The sequence below is a fragment of the Scophthalmus maximus genome, chromosome 18, assembly GCF_022379125.1.
Source record: "Scophthalmus maximus strain ysfricsl-2021 chromosome 18, ASM2237912v1, whole genome shotgun sequence".
NCBI classification, from domain to species: Eukaryota; Metazoa; Chordata; class Actinopteri; order Pleuronectiformes; family Scophthalmidae; genus Scophthalmus; species Scophthalmus maximus.
In genome coordinates, this window is record NC_061532.1 from 8621420 (window position 1) to 8642169 (window position 20750).

The 20750-nt window shown below is 42.4% G+C and overlaps 1 protein-coding gene across 9 annotated transcripts in view; it reads right to left on the reverse strand.

The window, feature by feature from the left end:
* syndig1l (synapse differentiation inducing 1-like) overlaps positions 1–20750 on the reverse strand; it is a 174840-nt gene that overhangs the window by 59510 nt on the left and 94580 nt on the right. For 5 of the 9 annotated variants that reach the window (XR_004786441.2, XR_004786439.2, XR_004786440.2 and 2 more), the window contains exons 6-7: positions 4443–4482; positions 22–138 (exon numbers count right to left, since the gene is read on the reverse strand). The exons of 1 other annotated variant lie outside the window; for it this stretch is intronic. The gene's annotated coding sequence lies outside the window, so the exon portion shown is untranslated. Of the gene's footprint in view, positions 1–21; positions 139–1720; positions 1799–4442; positions 4483–20750 lie in introns of all 9 variants that reach the window. 3 more of the 9 variants (XM_047328683.1, XM_047328681.1, XM_047328682.1) reach the window with 2 other exon arrangements.

Here is a 20750-nt window from a genome sequence, read left to right on the forward strand (position 1 = left end):
CACAGTGACTTTTAAAAATACCTCCTCCTCTCCTTCGTGCTCCTCTTCGATCAAGTCCTGGCTTGTCATCAGCAACCGTCCAGTTAGTAGTGCAGTACAGTAATGTTAGAATCACTATCTGTTCCATCATCATCGTGCCTGGGTCCAGAGGATGAGCAAGAAGAAAGTACGATGTTAATGGAGCACAGGAATACGATTAAAATGTTCTTACTGCACTTTATTGCACCTAATTTCAATCTGGAGGAACAAATGTGAATAAGTAAATTATAATAGAATTAGATTTATTGTGAGCAGGAGGAATAGACTTTGGTGCTTAGACCCTGGCAGGAAGTAGAACACAGTGGAAGCTTTCCTATGAATTAGGTGCTTCAGATACCAAGGCGACTTCCTTCAGGGCCCAGACACTGGTGGTGGTGATGAGGAATGGAGCACTTTGTTACAAATTATACATTGATGTAATACATTACACAGGCAAAGCATTTGTTAGCACAGAACACTAGACATAATATTGTCTTTAACGTTATCCAGCACCATTGGCAGCTAAATGTGATGCATCACTGCTTCAAACTGTAAAATCTGAAAACGTACCTTTATGTGAGTTGATGTTGATGTTGGTTGATGTTATGTATAGGTGGTAATGACAGCAACTATTCTGAAATGCTTTATCACAATAAGATGGTGTTTGGCACCAGACCATACATGAAGCATGACTTTTATAAAAGTCTTAAATTTTAAATATCAAATTGGACCCCCTTCATTCCTGCTGCTGGACGCATATTTAGACGAGTGAAATCCAATCCAATCTTTGAAGCATGCAGTGCAACATCAATTCTTTATTGAACTCACAAAAGTTTAATTTACTTTACTGCATTAGAGAGATGGCCTGATCGTTTCTCTTTAGCTATGCTCAGATGACTGCAGAGACTTTTCTTTTCAAATACTATCAAAAGAAAGACAACAACATGAAACTTCCACTCCTATTAATTCGATTCCCTTGTCTCACTGGGCCGGCCCTTACTGTTGACTCCACTGAGTGCACACCAGTACAGTGCTTCATTTAATTCCTCTTGCCAGTCCGCCTGTGCAGCAGTGCTACTACACAGCTAACATCCTGGCACCAGGAAGGATAAGATCCCAGTCTATTGTTGGCGGGTGTGCGCACACACACGCGCACACACTTCAAATGTGTTGTTTACAGACTTAAAAAAGCCTTGCAAGCAACAACTGACTCCTTCCATTCTCTCTCCGTCTCGTTTTCTGTCAGTTTCTCGGGATCCAGACGTGGCAGATATAAATGGAAATGTCAGCAGTGGGGCAGCTACCAAATCCCCAGTGCGGGATAATGGCCGATCTGCTGGGGATTTCCAAAGGGGACTTGTCTCTCACCCCCACATCCCCAATTACCAACCCACCACCAGGCACCAATGGCCTCCACAGTGCAAGTGAAAGAAAGGCTTCAGCATCTAAATATACTGAATACAATATTTTTCACAGTGCATATGCTCAACCATCTGTAATATGGAACTACAACTAACAACGCTATCTTGAACTCGCGGAGCTGCAGTTGCCCACGGTACAAAGAAGTTGTATCCAGGGATAAGTTGGGCTGGGAAGCATCCACCCGATGGATCCTTCATTGCTCAGGAATGGAAAGAAGCATTTTTATTACAGTACAGTATATGTTACCATAAGTAATGTTGAATTATATAGCTTGCATTACTGTTTTGTCTTTTGTGAAGTTAAACCCCGACACAGAGAGTCCAGTGTTTCCACTGCTGCAGCGTCACAGATGTATCACCTGTGAAAGTGAAGATTTGTAGTTGCAGTTGCCAACAATTACAGCTGATATCACATTTTGGCTTCACTGTGATCGGATTATAGAAGAAACCTGTCAACATCTGTCCCTGCAATGAAAGTCTGAAGTCCTCTGATTTGGAATCATTTAACGGGACAGTTGGAAGGAGGTGTTTCATCTCTGGAACACCTCTCGACTACCCTTGTTAATGAAGACTGCAGAGGGAGGAAGCGTGCACATGGCCGTTGTGGTGCTAGTTTGTGTATTTTTTGCAATCATGTGAACATTGGACTTTTGTCACTGAGAATGGCGGAACAGTCTAATGAAGAGGAATTGTTCCCGTCTACTCGCATTAGCCCACATGCAGTAAATTGCGGGCTGTGAAATCCATCATGTTGTAGGGAAGCAATTATGCGTACATAATTGCATCATGCACACAGCATTCCAACCTAAACTAAATATTATTTTTTTTGGATATGATGGAATTACCTTGATCTCTTAAAATAACAAAGTACAAGCCTCACCAAAGAGTTACGAGCAGTAATTTAGAGGTTTTATGAAGAAATACGCAAATTGCATATATTGGGCATCTGGACATTTGTGTTCCCAACATGAAAGCACACAATCCAATTCAAAAGGCAGCATGTGCAGTTTTCAACTTGTCTGCTGCTTTGGGTATAATGTTTGCCATGTTCGTCATCTTAATTCACCGTGCTGGACTGCAATAATTTAATCCAGGCAATATGCAGTGGGAGCCCAACAATGGTCCCTATTACCGGTGTGCTATGCTTGGGCATGTGTGGGCCCCATACAATGGGATCCAGGAGGGGAACCAATGGGAGAGACCAAAATGTGGGCTGATTAATAAGTAGTTGCCTCTGAACGTAATCCAGCCAGCAGTTAGGTGTCCTCACATTGGCAGTTGCAGTTGAGGGAAAAGGAAAAGGCTGAAATCAGGAAAAGTGCCAAGCTTGAAATGCGCAATCCAGAGTAACTGCCAGTCCACATCCTTCCTGTGTTCTTCATGCCACTGGAGAACATTGCCGTTCTTCTTTGTTCACCAAAAACTTGAGGTGACAGACGTGTCAATATTTTATCATTGTTCTGATAAAAATGTAAATTTTGGAGACAAATCATTTTGAGGATGGGACATCGAGTGTTGACAGAATAGCCTTAAGATAAATACCATCTCCTGACACATTATTTATATTCTCCACACTGGGCTCTGCTGTGTATTTTCGTTTTTTGTTTCTCTGGAGAAGAAATGTCCCATTAGTGTTTCTGAGGGGAAATCGAAGTCAGATGCATCTTGGGTAATGCCAGGGGCCCCAGTTATTTCACTAGGTTTGACTTCATGAACACAAATTACAATTATAATGGAATTGTATAGTCTGGCAGAGGCATTTACCATCTTGTCAACCGAAAGCCCAGCGCCACATTTTGTGCTTCCTCAGAATAGATTAAGCCTTATGTCTGTCTGGTCTGCATTAGGTTAAAACATGGGCATATGGCTGGTCTGATTGTATCATCACTCTTTTATTTTACCACTTTAAAAAGCATATAACTAATGTTTATCAATCCCAACTAAGTAACATAAAGCAACTGCTATTGTTGTTAAATGTATAATTTTGCTGCTGCATGAGCCTTTGTTGTGCATTTTGGTTTTATGTTGGACAGAGCTATAGCTTAAGAAAACTGTGTTTTCGAGTAGATTTTAACCTAAATATATTGCACTAATGTTGCTTAGTAAGATTGAATTGCTTTATCTAGCCTGACATTGTGTTTATGGTAAGGGATTTCATAAATTGAGGGGAGCTTATTTTGTTTTGTGCAAACATGGGTAAGTGGGCAATCCATTGATTCAGGAGTTCTGTGAATTGTGTTGCATCAAATTATCCACAGTTGTGACTAGGGGTTCAACCAGGGTTGAAACTAATGATAATTTTCATTATCGATCAATCAATCAATCAACTATTTTGTCAATGAAATGTTTGAAAATAATGAAACATTCTTGTTTAAATTTCCCACTGGCCATACGAGCCCAAACAAATGTAATAGGACGGTTAAATTCATGGACAATTATGACAAGATATTCAGTTTACTCTACTACGTCCTGCCTTTTGGGAATATTTCTTTATTATCAAAATAGATAGCTGATGAATTTTGTGCCAATTAATTCATCATTGCAGCTCTACTTGTTGCTAACTTTCTGCAACTATTTTTCATGAACATAGCCAGGTAGCTTTTAGCAATGTATGACATCGCAATTCTTAATCTCACTCCCTAAGAAGTGATTGGTGAATTGTATCGCCAATGTGCACAACATCAGCTCTACTTGGATTGCTGAGCAAATTTCGGATTGTGTGTCATTTCAGAGTGTAACCAGGTAGTGCTAATCAAGCTCAATATTAAGATTAATCCATGATTCTATAAGGAGTTACACCATATGGCATCAGATAACTGAATAATTAAGATTCATATTTAAGGGCTGCAGAGAATATTCCTCATCCTAGTCCCATTGGAATACCTGCACTGAATGCTACTTAATGACAAGCTAAAAGATTTGGAGAAGAATGTTTTTCATAAGAAAAGCAGCAATTGACTGACTGGCATCAGCAGACTCATGTGATGATTTACAACCACTTACCTTTCCACCAGCTGTACAGCTACCAGTTGACTATTCATACCTGCATGAAAAAAGTAAAGACAGATGAAAGAAAGTGGCTGAGAGCACAAGACTGCTTCTACTGCAGGTCTGGATATATGGCTAACAGATTTACAAAGGGATGGTTTTACAAATGGCTAAAGGAGGAAGTGTTATGGCTCATTTGGAAGAAGATATACAGAAAGAGTCAAATAAAAAATACATTCACATTGTGGTGATACTTTTTGCCACGACAGTAGAATACTAAAAACCTAAATTGGACAGACTCTCTAATCCCGTTGGTGCTGAAACCAGGTATGGCTCTCCACGGAGCTTCATTGACGGTTGCAAAGCATAACAATATCAGGCTGGGACAAATGTTCAATGAAGATTAAAGATGTGTTTGTGTGTGTGGAGAAACCCAAGTCTCACAATATCAATAAACAGCCTAACTATATAATTCCCTTTTTCACTCAGAGCACACACACACACACACACACACACACACACGCACACACACACACACACACACACGCGCGCGCGCGCGCGCGCGCGCGCGAGAAACACATCAGCAATTCAATCAACCACAATCCAGGCAGAAAGCTATTTGAGTTGTCAGACGTAAAAGGTGAAATCCTGATCTGTAGTATTATTGCCATACTTTAAGTGCAATGAAACTGCAGGTCTGCCAGCTATTGACTTGGGAAGTTTCATCACTTTAATGCATCCAACTACACTGAACTATACGTCAAATCTTTAATAAACAAAAAAACAACGTCTGTAGGTCAAAAAAAACTGCCAACTTTCGAGGGGAATAACGGAATCATTAAAAATGAAAGATCTCGTCCTGATGAAATTTTAATGAGAGAAACGTCTCAGTCTCTGTGGCTACAATATCTCTTTTGTTGTAAATAAGGTCCGCGTTGAGTGAAAACAGACAAAATGTAGCCGCCGTTGTCTGTTTTTCTTCATTATGTTGTTTTGCCAAAATTAAAGGTCAACACAAAAGGAAAATGGAAAATGTCAAGCGTTGTGTTTGCTGGTATATTTACATCTGCACAAAACTTAAATAGATTGTGTTAAACTCTCTGGACTGTTTTTGTGAACTTTGTGAGCAGAGCTGGGCCACTTTTCCGAGATCCATTATCATTTAAATGGGCCCCTTAGATTTAGTGTATATTGTTCCCATTCTGTGACGCCAGTAGTTTTTTTTCTTCTGCCTGAGCTATTTCTCTTATCTCCTGCTCGTCTTTGATCATACCTCACCATCTTTGCCGTCTCTCCATCTCTGCCAGGCCTTTTTTTTTTTACTCTGGGAAGACACAGTGTTTTCTTTTAATCAGCACTTGAAGGTCAGAGGTTTGCCATAGCCGCAATAATTTTTATAGTGTTTTCATCAGTTTAAAGAAACATGGAAGACATTTTTGCAGGACTTAGTTTGGCGGAACTTTTTTATGACATGGAATATGTTTTTCATAGACTCACAGTGGTCGCCTAGATGAACTCATTTATACTTTCCAACACAGAAGTTTCCTTCCTCAGTTCTTGCCTAGGTACCCAATCTTTCAGCACTGTCAAAACCATAGGCTCTAGTTTAACAATCTCAGTGCATGGTTTCCAGTGCATGGAGAAAGTGCATTTAGAGCATGTCCAAATCCACTTCTGCTTGTTTAATAGTGGGGGAAAAGGGTAAATGCACCAGGGGCATTGTTCAAAAGGGTTGTACTTAGCCTCTGAATTAATCAAGGGTCTGTTTTGGGCATAACATGCAATAAACCAATCACAGTGCAGTCTCCCATTGCCTTTAAAAGTGAAGTGTGCTTGACCCTTGGCAGACTGCTAGTATAATGACGAAAAGTGCTTCTCTGAAGAGGAAACAGATCGAATCTTAAGTGCCAAGTGGAAGTATCCGAGCAAACCATCTATTGTGCGGGAACCGCAGGATTCCACCAGTTCCCTGATGGGAAACAGGCATGGAAGGAGGTAGCTGTGTGTGTAACAAGCAAAATGTATGCACGTTGTACACTTGCCTATATAAGTGCATATCAACATCTTGATAATATCAATAGAATAAAATAAAAAATAAAAAAGTACAACGTCATCAATTTCAGACAAGCTTTTTGTTGCTTTGTGCTGATTCACCAACAAGGCGCTCGACCACACCTTCACCTCTAGGACCAACAGGGCCATTGGCGCTCCGTTCGTCTTTTAAAGAGGCAACAGACTGCTCTTGTGCCCCTAGTGGTTCCAGGTGGTATAACTGTTTGGTCCTTGTCATAAAGACGCTGCTGTATCAAGATGCCGCTAAGGACGCAGGTACTCCTGCGAAAGCCCCTGAGAAAGCCCTCTTCCGTTATCTCTTCCGTGGAGATAACAGAAGAGAGAAAAAAAGAAGTTTGTACACTGAAAACTACTTTGTGTCTTTAGCTTCATCAGCTAACTCAATGTCAGCAGGCTGGCTACTGTCCAAAGCAGAAAACAACCATAAAAATCCAAATTGAAACAAATAACCTTCCACCATCTGCTATTTACGTCACTGGGGATAGATACCGGGAGAGCACTTTTCTCCTCCTTGTTTTGGAAACAAAATGGGCGATGCAGTCCCACGTCCCGACGACCAAGAGACTAACATGGTGAAAGCAAGGATTGTGTCATTTTTCTATCACAATTACACAGTGCAATCAGTCTTAACACCGTAATGACAAGTTCATGCCAGAAAGTCTATTTCCACTTTAAGCAACGGGGATGCTGGGTTGACAAGTGCATCGATCTGAAACTAGCAGAGACACTCGCCTTGTGTTTGGTGCCACTTTGTAGCGGGTGTAAAATAGTGACCCATAACTTAGAAGTCCATAAGGTCTCAATCACAATCCAGGTTTAAATTATTGCAATTTTGGCAAAAGAGAGAAAAAAGCATTAAAATAGAAAGAAAAAAGAGAGACGGGCCGCGTTTTGTGGTAAGGACAGCAAACAGAAAAGCGATGGTTAAAGGGACCACGCTGTAGTTTCTTTGTGTCTATAGTTTGGGGGGCCGTATCATTTTCTAGCTGTCTAAGCCTCTTCCCATTCAACGCATACCGCTGAAAGCGTTCAAATGCCAGTGAGCCGTGAAGTGCTCCATAATTCCATTTCATAGGTGATTGGAACCTCCACTCTTGAAGTGCCACATCTGCAAGGCTTCTACCTGCAGATACTAAAGTGACAGAGGACATTTTCCACTCGCTGGTTTGTGACACAGTCCAGCCCCCTTTTCCCTCTCCGACGAGCCCCAAGTTTGATATAAAACGTCTCTGATGTGATGCTTTCTGATGCACCCTCACATTTCCATCTGAGGGAAAACAATAGTCGGGATTTATGCCGTCACAAGTTGAATCAAGCAGCAAATTGCTTTTAACTTTTCAGCAAACGACGGAAAAAAGGATAAAACCCATCTCAAAAACTTGACAGTAACCTTCAGCAAGGACCACGTGACAGCATTTTCTCTCCTGTTGAGGAGCCTTTGTGGAGAAGCCGATCAATTTAGGGAGTGTTTCAAACCAGAGAATGAACATAATAAAATAGGTCTCTCTGGTGATGTATGCCAACATTATCTTTTGCTGAGTATTGATGGGTCCAGCCTTTGTCTATTTAAGCGGCAGAGCTGGCATTTCATTTTCAGCTTTACATCCCAGCAGCTATTCAAAAGGAGGGTGTTAGACTTTGAATTCACTCTGTGCTTGCATGGGCTTTCTTTCTGATACAAGGGAGAGCCAGGGCCATAAATCGCGATGCAGTTAAGGTACAAGTGCGATGAGAGCGGGAGGGAGAAAAAGGGGTTTGATGAGAACAAAGAGCGAGGAACAGAGTGGGGGGGGGACACAGAACATTGAATTCTCACTGGAGCATATTATGAGCGAAATGAAGGGGTGGCTGTAAATTACAGGTGATTTGTGTCATGAGTTGGAGGATTTAAATCGCTGGGATCAATGTCAAGGAGCAGAGGAGAATTATTGCACCCAGTCAACATTACAAAGCAGAAGAGAATAGGGGCGGCACAGATGGACGGGCGAGATGGGGAGTTGAAAGAGCGAGAGCTTGGCAGGAGGTCGGATAAAGAGATGATGATTTTTCAATCTTCTCTCTCCGTCTGTTGGCAGGTGAAGGCACGCACCATTAAAGAGTTGGAAAATGTGCGGGGAGGAGGATGTAATGACTCACTATTGACCTTGGCCGGCAGGGGTTAGGGTTAGCAGAGCAGGTTCCTGTCCGCTGCTACCTGGGTAAAAAGAGGAGTGTCGACATGATGGAATGCAATGCCCCCAAGGACATGAGTGAAGGAACACAATCATCCAGAGAATTAAAACACTCTACGTGACTCTCAAACACACAGGCACATGCTTTGTTCACAGTGAAATAAAAAAACTGCATTCATCCTCAAGGTTTCCTTTCTCGCTTTATCATTTTCTTTTTTTAATCGACACAGCAGCCTTCTCTTCACTCATTGTCGCATAGATATTTCCCAACACAAATGGACTGTAAATGTCCAAGTTGTCAGAAAAATGCTTGGCTCTGAGAAAGACAAATGACACGCTCCGCTCACGCTGCCATTCGGCACCGTCCGCTGCACTTTGTGCAGAGTGCGTCCTGACTTCACCCGTCATTTAGAGCTGCTGACGTTTTACCAGCTCCACGACATTTGTGCAACTGGAGATAATGAAATTACACTCGGCTGCCACGGGCCCCAGAGGCTGCACCGGGGGGCCACAACGCTGAAGCCACTGACTGTGTGTGTGTGTGTGTGTGTGTGTGTGTGTGTGTGCAAAATGCGAATGATAGATTATAAACCATGCAGATCAGCATACAGGCAGAAACCAGTTGAACTCGTGGCACTGCAGAGCGTCTGAGAGAAATTGAAAATTATCTCTCCCGTACGCATGTTGAATAATTGAATGTGTGCATCAATTTTTAATTATAAAATTACATTTGGATTGTATCTTTAATTCCCATTTCCCATTTCCCACGTAGCTTTTCAAGAACTGCAGCTTGTTGCGTTCACATTATCTGCCCCTGTGAAGTTTGCGATCCTCGACAGCCATCTGCAAACAACAGGCTGGCGCTGTTTTATCTGTCTCACCTGTCAGAGAGGGAGACGCGAGGCGCAGAGAAAGCAAAGGAAATGAATTACAGAGCAGAATGGAGAAAGTCATCTATTGCTGATGACAGAATACCCTCCGACTGGAGATAAGGAAATCCCATTTGTAGTAAGCGGCCACTCAGCACTTTTCAGCATAACGCGTTAACAGAGCGGGTCAGCCTGTGGGTCAGCGGAGAGTTAATGCCGCTCCGACAGTCGTGAGCAAAATTATATGTAACGGGATATTGTCACCGCGTGAACACGGCTATCTATGTAACGTGGAAAATGTGCCTGGGTTTGTGGCGCACCACCCGGTGATACAGATGTCGGATTTAATACTGAATTATATGACGTTACCGTGGCAACACATAAAGATAAGACTAGCCCAGTGTAAGAGGAAATATCTTCTTTCCTTTCTGTTTTCCGCTGCGGTTGCAACAGTTCACGTACGGCTCCAGAGTTTTTTCTTCTCTTGATGATCTCGGGCAGCATCAGACATCAGCCGTCCCGGTGGAAAAGTTTTGCTGAGGGATTATTACCAGGCTGCAGGGCAGACGCACAACATATTTTATGTTTGTTGTTCTGTTGCCACACTGAAAAAGCATTCATTCTGGGTGAATGACTTTCTCCATAATATTTCTCGAAACATAAATATGGAATTATGTGCATACATTTCATGTAGGAACGCTCGTTATTATGTTGTACATAGTATTTGTATTAGTATCCATAACTCAGAAGGCTGGAAACCTCTTCCGTCCCTTTAATTCCTGAACACGTTTGGACACTTTGGCCATTTAACTCTCAATTTATCTCCCCCCCGTCTGCTCCTCTTTTAATTACAGCCCCTGCTCTGGTAGGAATCAAACACAGACAATTAAAATACGATTGTTTTCAAACCACTCAATCCAGCTAATGAATAGACTTGGAATACAAACCAGTTAGAAACTTTCTGCAAAGTTTAAAAAGTTAAATTAATTGGGCTCTGAAAAAAAAAAGGATGTTGTTGGAAAGGATCCATTCCTCGATTTGGAAGGGCTTGTTTAAGCAATGGTTTATACTCAATACTACTTACATATAAGCTGACGTGTTTAGTTTTCAAAGCCAAAGGCCGGGACTTGATGCCTCTTTAATCAGCCTCGGCAGCACTGGGCCATTTTGCCTGCGATGCGATCACATGAACTTCAGTGAGGGAGACATGCGACTGAAATGACAGATGAAAACATCTCAGATGCGGAGGAGTCGCATGAGGTGGTCGTAGGAGGAAACCTGCTCAGAGGTCTGAGTTAATATAACGCCGGGTGTTGATTCCACACGCACAGCAGATCAATTACATCTGTGCCACAGCCTGTAATCTCAGATGAGCCCCGTGCAATCAGCAATATGTCAGCTGGCCATGCAACCCGCAATCATTATTATTATCATTATTATTATCATTATTAGGTTTTCAGACTGGTATTGTTATAGTTGAGCTTTAATTGAGGATCAAATTGTGCAGTGCTCTAACTGCGTGTGTGTGTTTCTATGTGGAAGAGACGATGCCCATTATAGTTTGAGAGATTCAATTCAAATATCTGCCAATGAAAGACCTCATCTGTGCTCAATCAAGCTTCCATCATGTAGGAGAAAACATCTGAATTCATGAAATCTGAGAAAAACAGAAACACTAATACACTAATGCATTATTCATACACATCATTGGTTATTTTAGTTTCGAAATGCAAATCTGTGACTGATAGTTGCCCCATTCAAGAAGGGGGTTAATAAACCGTGTTTGTTGTTTGCACAGTGCTAACAGTACATACTAAGTTTAAGATAGATAAAATCATATTTGCTGCTCCCCTTTGTTCACTTGCCAAATATAATTGGTTCTTTTTCACTGCCTTTCATTTTCTCATTCTCTACTTTAGGGATGCATTTGGCTGTAAATAGAACTACTCTATAACACCATCACCTACTACATTAGACCTGAGATGAATATTACATTTGCTGAACATGGTAATAGGAGTACAGCACCTGTAAAAATACTTGCTTTGAGTCTCTCAAACTGCTGTGATACAAATATTCAACAACACACATAACCTGAGCGCTCAAAGCATAAACTTTGTGTCCCATAAGACAAAATGAGAAGGCCAGCACACCCCGGGAAAAAATATGTACTGTACAGCTTTCTACTCAAGTTCTGGAAACTCACTTAACAGGTACAGAAAACTAAACATTTCATCAACAATAATTAATAAGCTGCTATGTGCTCATCAACACAGAAGAACCAATAAAAGATGCATTATGTTTGAAGAGGGTGCAATAACAACTTATTAAGTACGTACAATACCAAGAAGACTAAACTTGAAAACAACAGAACAAGTGAGGGGTTTTGGTGAAATTAATACATACTTCTGCATGAAGCCCCACAGAAATTAGAATGACAGCAGAGCCATGTTCAGTAATGGCCTTTAAACACCAGCGGTGTAATTATATGAAGGTTGCAAGCCTGAAAAATAAAATTATCTGAGCAATGCTGAACTTCAGCTTAAAGCACACAAGTGCTCGTGTTTCAGAGCAGACCACAACTATTGTGGAAGAAACTCAGTGATAGGAGCATCGGCAGTAACTGTGACCAGCACAGACCTGATGCATGAACGCAAGTAGCTCATCATCAGACAGAAATGAAATATCTGGATTCTTTAATCATCCGCACGAACATAAACCATTCCCTCTGTTCATGATTCAAGGATTGCGTACGTAACTTGAGTCGCTGGAATGGTATTGGGCATGTGGGTGTTTTTAAAAAACAAAAAATTCACAGATCAAAACAAAATTGAATAATGAATTCGCTTCTCATAACTCAGGACACATGCATGCAGACTGTACACGTGACCTAGCTGACAGCATGTCGACATGTTGTTATTCCTTGAATAAAAAGCAGTAGACGAGCAGCCTGCGCTGCAGAGGGCTGAGGCAGGTCGGGCCTCTTTCTTTAAAATTCAACTACAAGTTTCCATTTTCTTTAACTATTGGCTATTGAGTTGAGTAGACGTGGGTTTTGTTTCCTTTTTCATCTGTTCATACATTAGAAATTCAGGTTACGATTGACAGTTATACAGAGAGCACAAATCTGTTTTCTTCATTAGAAAGTCTGGCAACAATTTACTCTTTACTGAAACATATTATTAAGTCCATATTGGCCTATTGGTGTGTGTGAAACTTTATTTAAAAAATATTATAAGAAATGTATTGGTATTTTTTAATATGTAATAGACACTTGTCGATGATGGTTGATTTACAATCGTTAGCTTTCAATGAGAAAATAAATCCAGAGAGAACACAATTATCATTCACTAGGCCACACTGGAGCAGAAACTTTATCTTTAAATCTTGATTCCAACATGTCAAATTGCCTAAGAACAAAAGACAATTCACCACCGGTCAGCCGAATTAGCCATATTCTGGATCCACCACTGAATGTGCTGCGTGTATTTGTTTTACAGAGGACACACCAAATGCATTCTAGCCTTATATGTGAAGCGAAGTATTTTCCCCCAGATGTGACATTGCGTGGCATCTAACCAGCTCCTGCAAATTTTGCAAATAATATGTCTACCAAAACAGGTGGATGACGCTGTACAGCTCCATTTCCCAGTGGCCATGGTTACACATGTACATAACGCAGCATAAATGGTGTTGGAGGCAAAGATGCGAAGAGGAACTGAATAAGAGTGAAACATGGTTATCCTGTATGAAAAAGCAATTTACTATTGTCCTTCGAGTCTCCCTACTATTCCAGTCTGAGAGGCCCTTAGGATGCAGGGATGAAACTGTGGTTGTGGCTAAACAAAAGTAGTAATACACACACACAACCCTCATAATGACGTGCGATGGAATGAAAGAAAAACACCGGCACCAAGGCAACTTTATCACCAGACAAGAGGTTTGATATTGGCTGTTTCTGAGCAAATGCTAGAGTAGGTTCAGTGCCAAAGTGATTCATGCTGCCCACAATATATGCACAGGGAAACTAGCAGGGCACAGTGAAGTTAACAGGGTTCTGCACCTAAATCACTTGTCAGTCTCAACAGTCACCCCCCCCCCCCCCCTCGCAGACCTCCACACACTTTAACTTTCCCCCTGCTGCAGAGAAGACACACACTCCTTCAGTGAAGGTTGTCATTGGTCGCACTGTAAATCATGTCCAATACTCGCACAGATCCTAGAAATACTGGGCTGAAATAAAAACACATAAAAATCTTGCAGCAGCCCCGCCCCCGCCCCCCAAAAAGTATTTCATAATTCATTAAAAATAACATGGAGAACGCACCTTTTGGCACTTCTTCTCCCTACACAGTAGGTTTCTTTGCTTGGATCAGTATATTATATATGCTACTGCTGGATAAAAAACGTTATTACTCACAGTATGTCTCTGTCTCTTTTGAATTGAATCTCTTTGTTTGTGTGCTGTGCAATATCCCCCAACCAGTGTGTATGTGTGCTGTTTCGTTACACTGTATGCTTTACATATTGCAGCACTATTCCATTACACACTCAATACCTCCACCTAAGCACCATCGATAAAACATGACTGACGACAGCCCTGACATCACAATTGATGATGCTAAGCTGGATTTCTTTTTTTTTATCCTATGTTTTTCATTAGAAAACAGTACAATGCAAGAGACAGGTTCATCTTGGCAGCAAACACTACTGTATCCTCTCGCAGCCTGAATATGGGAATATCGTCTCTTTTTTTCTCTAGGAGAAAGACTCCTAGCTGGAGAAATGTCCATGGAGAATTGACTGTTTAGCTCCCGTCGCCACGTGATGCTGATGTGGTAATTTGCAATTGTGAGAGGTTGAGACGTGAATGAGAATCCTCAAAACCATAGAGGTACACAACGAGACGCCCACAATTCAATTCCTGCGAAAGAAAAAAATCTTTAAAACAAATATAACATGAGCTTAATCTCTGCCACTGCTGTAACCCATTGTAGGCACGTGCCCTGGTCACGGTTTCTACTGGTTTATCCATGTTTCATGCACCTTCCTTTGCATCCGCACCCACATCCAGCCAGTCATATGAGAGGGAGAAATGCGGCCTCCCCTGAGTCCAAATTTATCTCCACAGCAAGCTGTCCTCAGTGACGGAGGGCTCTGCTCCAACCTGATCACATTACACACAGTGAGTACAGCTCGGGAGCCTCGGAGGCTTCTGGGGGGAGAAGACTGTTTGGGTCCCTTCATCCAGGGATCCAAGCGGAGGTTGAGGATTAGCGCGGCGCAGTCGGGCGGCGACGCTGGGGCCATGGGGGGGGAGAGAATGGGGGCGTGCACGCGTTACATATCAGAAAAGCAGGGGCTCTGGTGTCAAGGTCCCATCATCACCGGCAGCAGAGCATGAATGAATATGAGGCAACGTTCATGAATATTCTATTGAGTGTTATCTTTTTCTTTCAACTTTCTTGCTCACTCCTTCTTCCCTTTTCCCGCACTCTCTGATTTTCCTCTCTGCCGCACTAATCGTCCTCGTTTTATCTTCCTCTGTCTCCGTGTTCTCTCCGGGACATTGCGTCCTTTACCACGAGGGGGGAACAAGTGATCCCAGATCATGTGTAAATCTGGAGTGTCCAAGAGACTTCTGAAGTCTCACGCAAAGCTTCAAAAGGACAATAACTTTACCACAGAGTTCATACTGCAAACAGAACTTCAATATTTCAGTTCTTTTCCCTTTTTTTCTTTCATTTCTTTTCGTCCCTTCTTTTTCTCCCTTTCTTTCTGTGCATCCACAAGGGCAGAAATGTTGGCCATCCTCTCAGTAAATGTTGGCCTCCATCAACATGAGAGATAACCACAAGGAAGGAAACCAATTATGCTTTTCTCACACTAGTATGCATGGCTTTTTTTTGGTGTTGTACAGTATAATTTTGCTCATTGTTTTCCACTGCTTGAAGCGTTGTCCCTTTATCTCGCTCCTCTGCCTCTTTTCGCCATCTTGGTGAGATAAGCGCACAGCCGATGAAAAATAGTAAATGCAGAGGAAGTTACGTTATATAAAGTGATTGTCTAAACAAGCTTAGTTCGGCCAGATTTACAGGACTATTCTGAAACACTTGCTTCCTCCTGCCGTCCGTGATAAACAGTCACAGAGCATGTTGTGTAATTTGGGGGCTCACGCTGGGTCCACTTTGGTTCCCATTGCCCGGTCAAAAATGTTGGCGGGGTTCGAATGTAAACAGGACTGTGGAGTCCAATTCTTGCTGAAGCAGGAGCCCAGCCAGTGGTGTCATGGTCGGTGGGCTGCAAAATGAGCGGAAGGGCAGAGCTCTGAATTCCTCTTCCACAGGACCCCTGGGCAAGGCCACGGCAATCAGTTGCTTCAAATGGAAGTGCAATTGTTGGCGAAAAGGGCAAACGCAGAAAAAAAACAGACAGCGGCCCACCGGACCACTCTTTGCCTGATTGGTTCTGGAGTTGGCGAGGTCCACACAGAGGTCATTGTTGGGGAAGAAAGGAGGAAGGAAATGGGTTTGTGTGCGGATTGTCTTTGCTCAGTGTTCTGATACAGATTATCTTTAAAAAAAAAGAAATAATTTGAATGACTGTGGAAACTAAGAAAGAAAAACGACAAAGGGGCGAAACAGTAATAGGATTTTTTTTTGAAAACTCCCTGTTTCATTTTGGACTGGAGATATTGCCTTAGAAGAAATGAGCACAGAAACAGCGAAGCTCAGCACCACAGTCTGTACTTTCTTGGCACATTCAAGCCAATTGAGCACAAATCTGAATGCGTGGCCAAGGCTATCATTGACACACTTTTCAACACACATACTTATGTTTTATTAAGCCTCGCAGCCCAATATTCTTAACATTGCATATCTGCAAATAATAAAAGTGGCTGTACACCCCATTCTACACAATCACCAAACTAATCTGACATTCATGAAATGTTAAATTTACACTTAACTTTGACTTCTCCAACCTTTTCCTAGTATCTGACCGACGCTCGGAGCTCTCGTTCCCAGCCAACATACATAAATGGTGCTTTCATGTCACTCGAAAATGTCTTGAGACCTTGTAAGAAGGTCTCCGCCCCCCCAAAAAAAATCCTAGCCAGTGCACACAGTCTGGTGCCGCAGTATACTGTGGGGCTGTTGAATGGATGAATGAGTGTTTCACCTCCTTCAGTCCTGAGGAGCACAGTGGGATCACGGACCCTCCTGCCAGACACAGAAAAACTGAACACCACACATCCCATCAGGGGCTACTGTCTATGAAATAAATCCTCGCAATCTCCGCTTCTTTCTTTTTTTCCTCTTTACCCTCTCTCTTGCCACACACACACACACACACAGTTTCTCGCAAACAATAATCAACCATGCTGCTCTTTTTTTCTATACCGGCTGCCGAGTACAAGGAAGAGAGCAAACATGCCCTGTCCCAACCCAAATCAAAATCTAAGATAGGCAGGGGGAAAGGGAGGTGTGTGTGTGTGTGTGTGTGTGTGTGTGTGTGTGCGTGTGTGTGTGTGTGTGTGTGCGAGCGCGTGCGTGTGCGTGCGTGTGTGTGTTTGTGTGTGTGGGGAAAAATGTAATCATGAAGCAGCTGGGGGTACAAATAGGTGATCTACAGTGGCAGATAGGAGCAGACAGGGCACAGTGGTATGAGAAAGGGATGAAAAGCAAACCGAGATGAAAGAGCACTTCTGCAGTAATAGTTTCAGCGGCTGGGCTGATTATAAATGGAAAGTGGCTCAGACCTGTCTTTGCTTTGCAAACAGCCACTGCTGAGTGAACTTTATTGCAGCTGGCGTCTGAGTGACAAAAATAAACATTGTTAAATGTAAAAAAAAAAGAAGAAAAATGCTATATGACACTTCGCAAATGAATGCTGCTACCACCAGCATGCCCACAATGTTGTGAGGATGCAGAGCAGGTGAAATGTTCACATCTTAGCTTTGCACGTTGGCATCCGGACATTTGCCGACTTGTTCTGAACACAGGGGCAGCTGAGGAGGGCGGGGATGTCATTAGATTTGCAGGTATAATTTGTCAGGGTATATCACCAAAGTTATTGGGATACATCATCCGGGGACCATGATTGTTTGTGGAAACGATGTGATTCCAATCCTAGACACTGATATACATATATATATATATCCCAGAATGAGCTGAACATGTGTCCTGTTGGTAGCACCAGAGGAGTAGCCCAGGGATCATATTTTAGAATGTTAGTGCTTGTCGAAAAAAGTTGGGGAGACAACGGCTTCATCCTCTCGGGGCAACAACACTTCATGGCAAAGCATCCGACTGAGGTCTGCACCAACCGAGACATTGCATCCGTTGCAATGTCTCACTTGGTGTATGTTATAACCATTCAGCCATGCTACGTGAAAGCAAAAAAAATGTGTTACTGGACAAAAGGTTGTTAAGAAATCGTCAACCACAATGTGTAACAGTCATCTCATTTACTACCATCTTTTGCACCACATATATGCACTCTAATTGATATCAAAATTGAAATGACTCCTCTATGATTTTCTTAATTGAGCAGTTTAGCCACAGTTAGCTCCCACACGGCGCACGACACCCTGCAGAGACAGCCGTCCAACACGAGCGTAAAAAAAAAAAAAAACCTTCTCTAGGTGTGAATTGACCAATCCCTGTCTCAGCCTGTCTGCAAGCCCCAGAGAGCTTTTTTCCTGATGAGCTGATTCTTCTTCCTCGGCAGCCATGCAGAAAAGTTCGATACACTCAGCAGTTTCCAAAATGGCTTGTATCCACCGCGGGGTGGGCTGAAATTGAAAGAGAGCACACAATGGCCTGAAAGCCGCGGGTCGACCGGGGTGAAACCGGAGCTTCGTGACAGCTGTGTCTGCGAGGACACACACATGGGCACCGGCACGTGGAGAGTGTGTGTGTGTAGAAGAGAGAGAAAATGAGTCCTCTATCTAACCCGCTAATTTGCTCTATGAAACTCCATTCAGCGGGGGCCTGTGGGAATATTTCTCTCATTCTCCTGTAATGAACACTTTACTTGGTGATGAGCTACTGCTCAGAAGGTACATTTGCCTCAATGTATGCACACTGGGATGCACGTTATTCTATTGTGATCAGAACTGCACGAAAATGCAATTATGAAGTGAGTGATGATTGCATGTCCAATCAGAAGCAATTTGACGCAGCGAACTCTGTATTCCTTTAATTCCTCTCAGTGAGTTGCAGGTGCAAACCCAGAGCCCACTGCAATTTCCTTTGAGTATTTAGAGAAAACATTTTAAAAAGAATTTAAGCAAACACAAATTTATGGTCAGGGGATACAAAAGGCTTAAATGATTATGTACCAAAAGTGGCCGATTCCTTCTTAGTTTTGTGGTCATTTGTCAATCTGTTTTATCCTCCCTATATTTGTTCTTGGTGGTGATTTCCAGTGTGATGAGGTGTGTAGCAAAAACCTAACCACCCACATCGGCATCAAATCATTTTGCGCTCAAAAAAGTTCACCGCTTGATAAATTGATTGTTGTGTTCTTTCAAATGTGAGCTGAAAACAGTGATGAAAACACTATCCCCAATTGAACCCTGCACACCCCTCGCTGTAACTCAAGAATACCAATTTTCAGTCGGTATAACTATGATCAAAATCTCACTCAAAGTCTTTTCAAGCAATAAAGAGACGATGATGTTGCCACAGTAAGATCAGCGCCATCATCTTCAAGTGAGGGCAGAGAGAAGGGAGAGAGCCGTCATCCCTTCATCATCCCGTGCAGCTTCTTCTTAACTTTGTTTCTGCTCTGTCTCTGTTTCTGTCTTTCTTTTCCCTTCATAACCACTCTGTCTTCATCTTTCTCACTCTTTGTCCTTTAACCGTGAATATGAATGTAGCTTAAAATCTGTTTCAATAAACAAACGGGTTTGGTTTACTGTAATGCGGTTATATCATTTAATGCATACTGTACATAAGGTAATGATCCTATGCCCTTTTGAATGATAATGCAGGAGACCCTAATCAAATTCAAAGTAAATTAGATTAGCATACCTATGAGCATATTATTAAACTGCCACATAATATAGATTTACAAAAGAGAAATCCCACCAGTCCTGATGACCTCACAGTAAGGTACTAGTTCAGCACCATGGACAGCAACAGTAAAAGGCGAATGTGCACAGTGCAAGAGTGCACAGATTACAGATACAGTTGCTTTGGGTGCTGGATAAAAAATAAAATAAAATAAAGCATGAATGCCATGGACAAGTAATTTTATTTAATTTGTTCGCAGAACGAGGGCTGTGGATTGTGATTGTGCAGAAATGATTATGGCAACCAAACACTCATAAAATGTGATGAACATACATAAGTTGAAAATGTGAGTGCTGCATAATGGGGAACATCCTTGATTTGGCGTCAAAATTATTGTGATTTCTCACCAATGTCACGCGCATGCAGCAGCAATGTCAGCCACCGCATTCCAGTTTAGGGAAAGTCATTATGAAAGCCATTAAGATTAAAGCTGAAGCCGCTCCCCTCTATAATCACACACAATGTGCACCGATTCTCCGCTGAAATGCTTCTTAATCTGCGGCACGAAGGTCATAAGACGGAGGTTTGAGGCACATCGCACATGTGAAAACTGAAGCCCTGTTCATAATAAAACCCAACTGAAACACGCCAAGGTCAAGACAAATGCTCCCACCCTGCCCTTTCCTCTCCACAGTCCACCAAGGTGACTGTGTGGTGTGTGTGTGTGTGTGTGTGTGTGTGCCTTAAGGTCAATCTTAAGGCGCACACACACACACACACACACACACACACACACACCACACAAGTATCCACACATAATGTCACTCGTGCACACTCATGCAGTCCACAGACGGACCTAGTAAGACGGAGCGGTGGAGTATGTGATAACAACACCGCAGTCGGCTCCTCTGCCAGGGGCAGGTCAGAGCAGCAGAGATGAGATGCATGTTTCATCGGTTCAGTTAATGGCTCTACATGATAGTTTCCCTATATCTCTCTATGCTCTTCAAGCTGTGTGTGTGTGTGTGCCATTTACAATGAAAAACATAATTTGTATGTGTGTGTGTGTGTGTGTGTGTGTGTGTGTGTGTGTGTGTGTGTGTGTGTGCGTGAGAGAGGGAGAATTTTTTGTCTATGAATCAGTCTGCGTGTGACATTTGTGTGAAACACAGAGACAGTGAAACAGACGTGAGA